Below are 9,853 nucleotides of genomic sequence, written 5' to 3'. Positions count from 1 at the left end.
GAGATAAAAAACTCAAAATATTTTGTTAGGGAAATCTACTGAGAAGAGGAATTCTGATTATTGCTTTGTACTTGCAAGTGTATTAGTAACAGGACCTCTCAGAAGTAAGTCACCTGAGAGTTCAGCTCCAGTGTATAATCTTAGAAATACTCTCCACAAAAGTAAATTGCATGGTCCAAGTGCTACTCTTCTACAATGAGTCATGCCAGGATTAAAAATTGCTTCAATACTTAACTGAACAAGGGTGCCTTGTAAATAGAAGATATACAACAAATATTTCTTGATGACAAAAATTAACTTTTCATAAAATTAAAATGAAGTTGTAAAGGCTTTAAGGAAGTCACACACTAGCTCATTGCAGTTTGTCCAGGAAACATACTCCTGAAATCCAGTCCAGCTTTGTGTTAGGTGATCAAATCATGGAGACTGTTTTGATGAAAGAAATTTACATGTTCCTTTAGTCTAAGACATCCTTCACCTCATACACACCACCCACACATATATCTGTATTTAACTTTGACTTAATTGAAATGGTGAATGATTGAGACACTTCGTCATTGTTCTTTAGGATATCACTCTAAAAGTATATTTTCAATTATACTCTGGCTTTGGCATGGCTGGTAGTTTTCAAAGAAACACTTGAGGAAAATAGACTGTCCTGTTCCCTGGGATCCAAAGAGAGCATCAGTAAAATTTCCAGAGTCTGGAAACTTAAATAGTTCAAATATAATTAAGACATCATAAACACGTTCTTTGTCAACAAATAGTTATAGTAGTATACAGTATACAGCCATAATAAATCTTTTCAATATTTTCTAAAGCAACTCCAATGGTTAAGTTAAAAATTATTTACACAAAGGCAAACTTTTAGGAAAAAGCAAGTATCTTCCCAAGGTAATTACTTTTATTTGCATGTTTAAGTACTAGTAACTTTGTTTTAAAATGTTTCATCATATTACAGTGATGTTTTGAGATAGACTGTATTTTCCAAAAATGGTTACAATGATATTCCCCAATTCATATGTTCTTCTAGGATCTTGCAATGCTCCCATTAAGAAGTACAATCTATTTTTAGTCCCCTTAAATTGGGACAAGTTTGTGACTGGCTTACAGTGATAGAATAAGACTTCCCTAGCTAGGTTAGAAAAAGCAGTGTAACTTCCGTTTATACAATGGAACATGGAGAGGCCATTCCCAGTCTCTCGGATAGCAAACAATTCTCTCATTACGCTAGTCCAGGTTCAATGCAGGATACAGGAAGCTTGGGGCTGGTGCACTGGGATGACCCAGAAGGATAGTATGCGGAGGGAGATGGGAGGGGGGTTCAGGATGAGGAACACGTGTACACCCGTGGCGGATGCATGTTGATGTATGGCAAAACCAATACAATAAAGTAAAAATAATAATAATAAAAAAAGAAAGAAAGAGCCTCAAGCCAAAGATCAAATCCAGTATGGGACTGTGAGATCATTTGAGAAGACTTCAGAAAGATCCAAGGCTATACCTCATCAGATCAGATCAGATCAGATCAGTCGCTCAGTTGTGTCTGACTCTTTGCGACCCCATGAATTGCAGCATGCCAGGCCTCCCTGTCCCTCACCAACGCCCGGAGTTCACTCAGACTAACGTCCATCGAGTCAGTGATGCCAAACATACAAAGGCTCTCTAAGGATCCTAAAGGCTTGCCTTGCAGGTCCTCTTTGTTGGACAATATAGGGCTTCTAAGTATCTTAAGAGTGGTTGCCCTCAGCAGACTCACAGGTAATCCAAAGTAGAAAATGGATAATATTGAACAGATCTGTAACTGTAGGTTTGTCTGGCAGAATGAAACTCAATGAGATTCATAGAAAATCCACAAAGTTTTAAAGAATTGTATTGGTGGAAACACTGGGACAAAAATAGAACAGAATGAAAGGAAATCTTTCATTGTTCTACTGTCATACTGTTGACAGAAATCAGACTGATATTATCTAGCTTTATATCTGAGTCACTTATTATAAAAAGGAAGGATGACTCAGAGAGGATAAAACCCCAGAGGGAAGAGCCAAGCCATGGAGAACAACTTTCAGAGTTAGAACTGGGCCCTACTCACAGATCCAGCAACATGGACCTGGCTGGAATTCAGAATATCTGTGGACTGATAGCTGCTCTGTGCCTATACTTTGCCATCTTTATCTTAAATCGAAGTGTCTATTATGGTTAGCTGATACTTGTGCAATCATTTTAGTATGAATTTGTGGGTAGTGGATAATCTGTCTCATTAATTCACAGGATTCCAAACCAAGAGGAGTAGAGGAGTAGTACTCAAATGCTTTGCTTAAGGCACCTTACTAAGGAGAATAAACTACCTGGACTTAACTAATTAATTAATTATTTTTCCCACATTTATGAAAAATTTAATATGGTATTCACAATTTGTGCAGAAATGTTAGCAACAAATTTAATTACATAAAAGCCTAAGAAGAAATCATAATTTATTCCTGCAAACTTAGTAGTGAAATTTTGCTGAGTAGCTCAGTCTTTTTTATTGGAGTAGAGCTGATTTACAATGTTGTGTTGGTTTCAGGTAATAGCAAAGTGATTCAGTTATAATCATACATATATATATGTGTGTATATATATATATATATATATACACACACACATACATATATATATATTCTTTTTCATATTTTTTTTCCTAAATAGGTTATTACAAAATATTGAGTATAGTCCCCTGTCCTATGCAGTAGGTCCTTGTTGGTTATCTGTTTTATACATAGTAGTATATATATATGAATCCCAAACACCCAATTTATCCCTCTCCTGGCTTTCCCCTTTGGTAACCATAAGTTTGTTTTCTATGTCTGTGGGTCTATTTGTCTATTTGTGTTTTGAATATAAGTTCATTTGTATCATTTTTATTTTTAGATTCCACGTATAAGTGTTATTATATGATATTTGCACCTGAACTAAATTTAGATGGTAAACTTCAAGCCTGAAACCAATGCTGAATGAAATGAAACTTCTGAGGGATCTTAAGAAGAGGTCAGCATATTTTGCCTATGGGAGGGATGTGAATTACTAGGCTGGAGGAGGAACTGTAGAAGGCTGTTTTATAGAGATAGCCATAACCACATCTCAATCCATATGTTCATCCAGAATCTCATCACTCCCCCATTATGAAGTAGAGTCCAATTTCCTTTCCATTGATCTGGGTTTGTGTCACTCTCTTGTAACAAATACAGTGTGGTGAAAGTGATACTCTTTGACTTCTGTGGCTAAGTCAGAAAAGCAATGCTACATACACCTTGCAACTGGAACACAAGAAATGGAGCCCTGTATCACCAAAACAAGTAGTTCAAATGCTCTAAGACCAAAAAGCTTTGAGGAATCTTCAAGATAGCTCATACAGGGAGACCTAATGAAGAAGCCCAGGGGCTCCCTAAAATAAAGAAATGTTCTACATATCTACACTGTTTGAACTCTAGCCACCATCTGACTACAACTGCATAAAGGATCTTGACACGATGCCAACCTGCAAAGACTGTCCTGAATCCCTGAGCCATGGAAATTGTAAGATAATGTAATAATTCCTGTGGTCTTAATCTAAGTTTTAGAGTGACTTGTTGCACAGTAATAGTAACTGAAACACATCTTCTAAGTTCAAAAGACATTTTAGGTGTAATTCCATTTTTAAAAAATAGGAGAACACAGTTGTAGATTATGAACCCTCATTACTCAACTGTATTTGGGCCTGTGCATAAAGTACACCCACACACACACACAAATTAGCTAGTTGCCACTGGGAGCTCTAAATTTGAGGTCAAAATAGGTTTGAATTCTTTTCTAGAATTATTATTTTATTCTATAAGCCATGGAAAGTTACTTAATTCTTTTGTTCTCCCTTATGTTAACTGGTGACAATACTATAAGACAGAATTAGTATATGGATTAAACTGAATGAGCTAGTACATGGGAAAGACCCTTGCATGATGTTTGACACATAACTGCCTGTCTTAGTTCTAGGATCTACTTGGTGACAATCCACAGGGATATCTTTAAGAAAAAAATCATGTGTCAGCAGGATGGTATATGCAATAGAGGGACATGGATAGAAGTGATGGCATTTCATCAGAGAGCTAGAATAGTATCTTATCTCTTTAAACTACCAGACATGTCTTCCCTTCAGTCTGTCAGCAACCAGCTAAAGACACTGTTTTATCTCTCCTTTAAGGAAAACTTCTTGGACTTCTAATTCCTTTTAGGTAAGGGCTGAGACTTTTATGTCTGTACACCAGTCCCTAACAGTGATTGAAGCATAAGAAGTGTCCCTTAAATGTGGGTTAAATAAAGGAAAAAGTAGTTCTGTAAAGGAGCTACTTCCTACTCTGATACTGCCAGCATTTGGCAGACTCAGAGAAAGAAAAGGTGTGTTTCCCTAGATCCATTTATACTATTTAGAATTTTGATATAAGGGATGTAAATTAGTAAGTATGTGAATTAATAATAATTGTGATAAACAAAAATCACATGTACTTTCTAAAGTATATTACAAATAAGATATAACAAGATTTCTGAGAGGCAGGATAGTAAGCTAAGAGCATAGGCCCTGAGTCAGAATATATGTAAGCAAATTCCAGCTCAACTCTCTTCTAGCCATATGAATGTGGGTAAGTCAGTTAAAGGTTCTGTGCTTTAGTTCTCCATCTGTAAATCACAGGTGTCGATAGTGCCTACTATTGTCATGAGGATTAAATGAGTTAATAAATGCAAAAGATGTAAAGCATTTCTTAATAATAGAGATGATATATCTAAAAAATCTAATTGAAAATGACAAATTTTATCACTAAAATGAAGGAAACTGTTTTATCTACTCTAAAATTACTCAGGATTCAAAAATGAATCTTGCTGAGTAAAGATAAGGGCTACATAAGCCTTTAGAAGTCATTATATAAGTACCTAGAGGCCCCCACACAATACAGAAAGGCTAGAACTTTCTGCCTTGAGTTTGTAAAAATGAACTAAAAATAAATGAAGAATAATAAATACTAAGCTGTGAATACTAGTGTCTACTTAGGGTAATTTAATGACAATAAATCTCAAGACTCACTGTGTTGTATCAAGACACTTTCCTTACTGTATCTAATTTGGTAGACTTTTCTGTTTAATTAGTGAATATTATAATTATGTGTTATGAAAGTTATGTGAACTTAATACCATCAAGCAGCACTAATACAAGGTAGATCAAAATACCAAGACAGAATTTCTTTTGAGGATTTGCCTTCTTGTAAAGAACAGTACTCCCTAAAGTAATCTTTATTTTCCTACATAATGAATGCTGTGGGAAAGTGAGGCACTTTTACATCTCTTCTCATCAACATCTATATGACCTAGTCTGATTTAGTTCGACCTAGGGCATTTTCAATAATTACAAGCACAAAGGTCTACCACAGATCCTCCCATGGGATAAAATTTATTAATGCCAGCAAAATAGATACAAACTTGCATGTCTGATCCTTTTTAATTTCTTGGTTTCCTAAATAGTCAATCAGAACTTTCACCAGCTATATATGTACAGAGACCTAAATGTTTTGCAAAAGTAAGCAGATATAAATTACAAATGGTACTTTCATTCTTTCAGGCTGACATCTAGAGATATTTTATTAGCATATACATTTTTCCTTTCTTTCTTTTTTTGTAATTAGAATGCTTAGTAATTGCTTAACCTTGTCCTATTTGGAGATATGTTCAAGAAATATTTAGGAAGCAAGGGACAATGGACTGGTTCAATGTTGGGAAAGGAGTATGGCAAGGCTGTATAATGCCACCCTGCTTATTTAACTTCCATTCAAAGTACAGCATGTGAAATGCCAGGATGGATGAAGCACAAGCTGGAATCAAGATTGCTGGAAGAAATACCAATAACCTCACCAATGCAGATGATACCATCCTTAGGGCTAAAAGTGAAGAGGAACTAAAGAATCTCTTGATGAAGGTGAAAGAGGAGAGTGGAAAAGCTGGCTTAAAACTCAACATTCAAAAAACTAAGATCATGGCATCCAGTCCCATCACTTCATGGCAAATAGCTGGGGAAATAATGGAAACAGTGACAGACTTTATTTTCTTGGACTCCAAAATCATTATGGACGGTAACTGCAGCCATGAAACTAAAAGACACTTGCTCCTTGGAAGGAAAGCTATGACAAAACTAGTTCAGTTCAGTTCAGTTCAGTCGCTCAGTCGTGTTCGACTCTTTGCAACCCCATGAATTGCAGCACGCCAGGCCTCCCTGTCTATCACCAACTCCCGCAGTTCACTCAGACTCACGTCCATCGAGTCAGTGATGCCATCCAGCCATCTCATCCTCTGTCGTCGCCTTCTCCTCCTGCCCCCAATCCCTCCCAGCATCAGAGTCTTTTCCAATGAGTCAACTCTTCACATGAGGTGGCCAAAGTATTGGAGTTTAGGCTTTAGCATCAGTCCTTCCAAAGAAATCCGAGGGGTGATCTCCTTCAGAATGGACTGGTTGGATCTCCTTGCAGTCCAAGGGACGCTCAAGAGTCTTCTCCAACACCACAGTTCAAAAGCATCAATTCTTCAGTGCTCAGCTTTCTTCACAGTCCAACTCTCACATCCATACATGACTACTGGAAAAACCATAGCCTTGACTAGACAGACCTTTGTTGGCAAAGTAATGTCTCTGCTTTTCAATATGCTGTCTAGGTTGGTCATAACTTTTCTCCCAAGGAGTAAGCGTCTTTTAATTTAATGGCTGTAGTCACTATCTGCAGTGATTTTGGAGCCCCCCCCCCAAAAAAAGTCTGACACTGTTTCCACTGTTTCCCCATCTATTTCCCATGAAGTGATGGGACCAGATGCCACGATCTTCGTTTTCTGAATGCAGCGATCAATGCAAAAAAAAATAGAGGAAAACAACAGAATGGGAAAGACTAGAGATCTCTTCAAGAAAATTAGATACCAAAGGAACATTTCATGCAAAGATGGGCTCGATAAAGGACAGAAATGGTATGGACCTAACAGAAGCAGAAGATATTAAGAAGAGGTGGTAGGAATACACAGAAGAACTGTACAAAAAAGATCTTCATGATCAAGATAATCATGATGGTGTATTTACTGACCTAGAGCCAGAAATCCTGGAATGTGAAGTCAAGTGGGCCTTACAAAGCATCACTACGAACAAAGCTAGTGGAGGTGATGGAATTCCAGTGGAGCTATTTCAAATCCTGAAAGATGATGCTGTTAAAGTGCTGCACTCAATATGCCAGCAAATTTGGAAAACTCAGCAGTGGCCACAGGACTGGAAAAGGTCAGTTTTCATTCCAATCCCAAAGAAAGGCAATGCCAAAGAATGCTCAAACTACCACACAATTGTACTCATCTCACACGCTAGTAAAGTAATGCTCAAAATTCTCCAAGCCAGGCTTCAGCAGTACGTGAACCGTGAACTTCCAGATGTTCAAGCTGGTTTTAGAAAAGGCAGAGGAACCAGAGATCAAATTGCCAACATCCACTGGATCATCGAAAAAGCAAGAGAGTTCCAGAAAAACATCTATTTCTGCTTTATTGACTATGCCAAAGCCTTTGACTGTGTGGGTCACAATAAACTGTGGAAAATTCTGAAAGAGATGGGAATACCAGACCACCTGACCTGCCTCTTGAGAAACCTATATGCAGGTCAGGAAGCAACAGTTAGAACTGGACATGGAGCAACAGACTGGTTCCAAATAGGACAAGTTGTACGTCAAGGTTGTATATTGTCACCCTCATTATTTAGCTTATAAGCAGAGTACATCATGAGAAACACTGGGCTGGAAGAACACAAGCTGAAACCAAGATTGCCAGGAGAAATATCAATAACCTCAGATATGCAGATGACACCACCCTTATGGCAGAACGTGAAGAGGAACTAAAAAGCGTCTTGATGAAAGTGAAAGAGGAGAGTGAAAAAGTTGGCTTAAAAGCTCAACATTCAGAAAACAAAGATGACAAACCTAGACAATGTATTAAAAAGCAGAGACATTACTTTACTGACAAAGATCTGTCTAGTCAAAGCTATGGTGTTTCCAGTAATCATGTACAGATGTGAGAGTTAGACAATAAAGAAGGCTGAGCACCAAAGAATTGGTGATTTTGAACTGTGGTGTTGAAGACTTTTGGACTGCAAGGAGATCAAACCAGTCATTCCTAAAGGAAATCAAACCTGAGTACTCATTGGAAGGACTGATACTGAAGCTGAAGCTCCAATACTTTGGCCACCTAATGTGAAGAGCCGACTCACTGGAAAAGACCCTGATGGTGGGGAAGATTAAAAGGCAGGAGGAGAAGGGGACAACAGAGGATGAGATGGTTTGATGGCATCACCAACTCAATGGACATGAGTTTGAGCAAACTCTGGGAGATGATGAAGGACAGGGAAGTCTGGCGTACTGCCGTTGATGGGGCTGGCAAAGAGTCAGATATGACTGAATGACTGAACAACAACAATGACATCCTATAGTATCAACAAAAGCAGGAACATTTTCATTAATAAAGAAGGGCTGGAATGAACCCCAGTATAAAATAAACAATGAGAAATACAAGTGTATTTTCCAGCACCTATGAGAACCATGGAGTTTTGCAGGACTATAGAAGAAGGTTTTACATGAGCTTAAAATGTAAGGTTTGATTGATTCTCATTTTGTTAATATATTGATTAGAAAAAATTACATTTGACCACATTTTTAAAATTCACAACTAAATTTACTTTAGCTTGCTTATCATTTTTCAAATTAGTTCTTGCTGATTAATTCATTTATTAGGCAACAATTCATTTACAGACATTGTACTAAGTGCCAAGGATTACAGTAGAAAGCCATAATCTCTATCATCATGGACCCAGGTTCAATTCTTGGGTTGGGAATTCCCCTGGAGAAGGAATAGGCAACCCACGCCAGTATTCTTGCCTGAAGAATCCTATGGACAGAGAAGCCTGGCAGGCTACAGTCCATGGGGTCGCAAGAGTCGGACACGACTTACTGACTAAACCACCACCACCATGAACCTATGATACAGTAAAAACAAAACTCCAGGCCAGAATACTGGAGTGGGTAGCATTTCTCTTCTCCAGGGGATCTTCCCAACCCAGGGATCGAACCCAGGTCTTTTGCATTGCAGGTGGATTCTTTACCAACTGAGCTATCAGGGAAGCCTGTAAAAACAAAACAAATAAAGGCAATGAGTATGGACCTCCAATCCAATGACTGGTGTGCTTGTAGGAAGAAGAAAGGACATAGAAATGGAGAAGAAAGCCATGAGAAGTTGAGGACAGAGATTGTGGTCATGCTGCCTTAAGCCAGGGAACTCCTGGAAGCTGATGTGGCTAAGGAATCTTCCCAAGAGCCTTCAAGAGTAGAGTGGACCACTGACACCTTGATTTCAAATTTCTAGCAGATGGAACTATAAGAGAATAAAATTCTACTGTTTTATGCTACCCAGTTTCTGGTACCTTTTGTGGAAGCCCTGGGTAATTACAGGTCAACAGATATATTGATCTTTAAAGTACCCAGGGGACATCTAAGTGGAGAGGTTAAGGAGAAAGATGAATTTAGAGGTTTGGAACTCCACTGTGGCCTAGAGATAAAACTTTGAGGAACATCAGCTCACGTTTAAGCAATAGAGCCATATAAAGTGGCTGAGATGATCCAGAGGCAATCCTTAGAGTAAGAGGATAAAAGAACCTAGTTTAGAACCTTGAAGAATAGTGGCCTTCTAGGAGTAGGTCTCCCAAAGGGAGACCAAGATAGACATGAGAGAGGTAGAAGGAAGACCAGGAGAGTGTGGTGTCACAGAGCCCCATGCAAAGAGTGCTTCT

General features: G+C 38.2%; 1 protein-coding gene across 5 annotated transcripts in view; it reads right to left on the bottom strand.

Moving 5' to 3' along the window:
• Positions 1–9,853, bottom strand: part of ANKS1B (ankyrin repeat and sterile alpha motif domain containing 1B) — a 1,161,043-nt gene that overhangs the window by 655,575 nt on the left and 495,615 nt on the right. The window lies entirely within an intron of this gene.

This window comes from Bubalus kerabau, chromosome 1 (genome assembly GCF_029407905.1).
Source record: "Bubalus kerabau isolate K-KA32 ecotype Philippines breed swamp buffalo chromosome 1, PCC_UOA_SB_1v2, whole genome shotgun sequence".
In the NCBI taxonomy this organism is placed as follows: Eukaryota; Metazoa; Chordata; class Mammalia; order Artiodactyla; family Bovidae; genus Bubalus; species Bubalus kerabau.
This window is presented reverse-complemented; position numbering and strand designations above follow the sequence as displayed.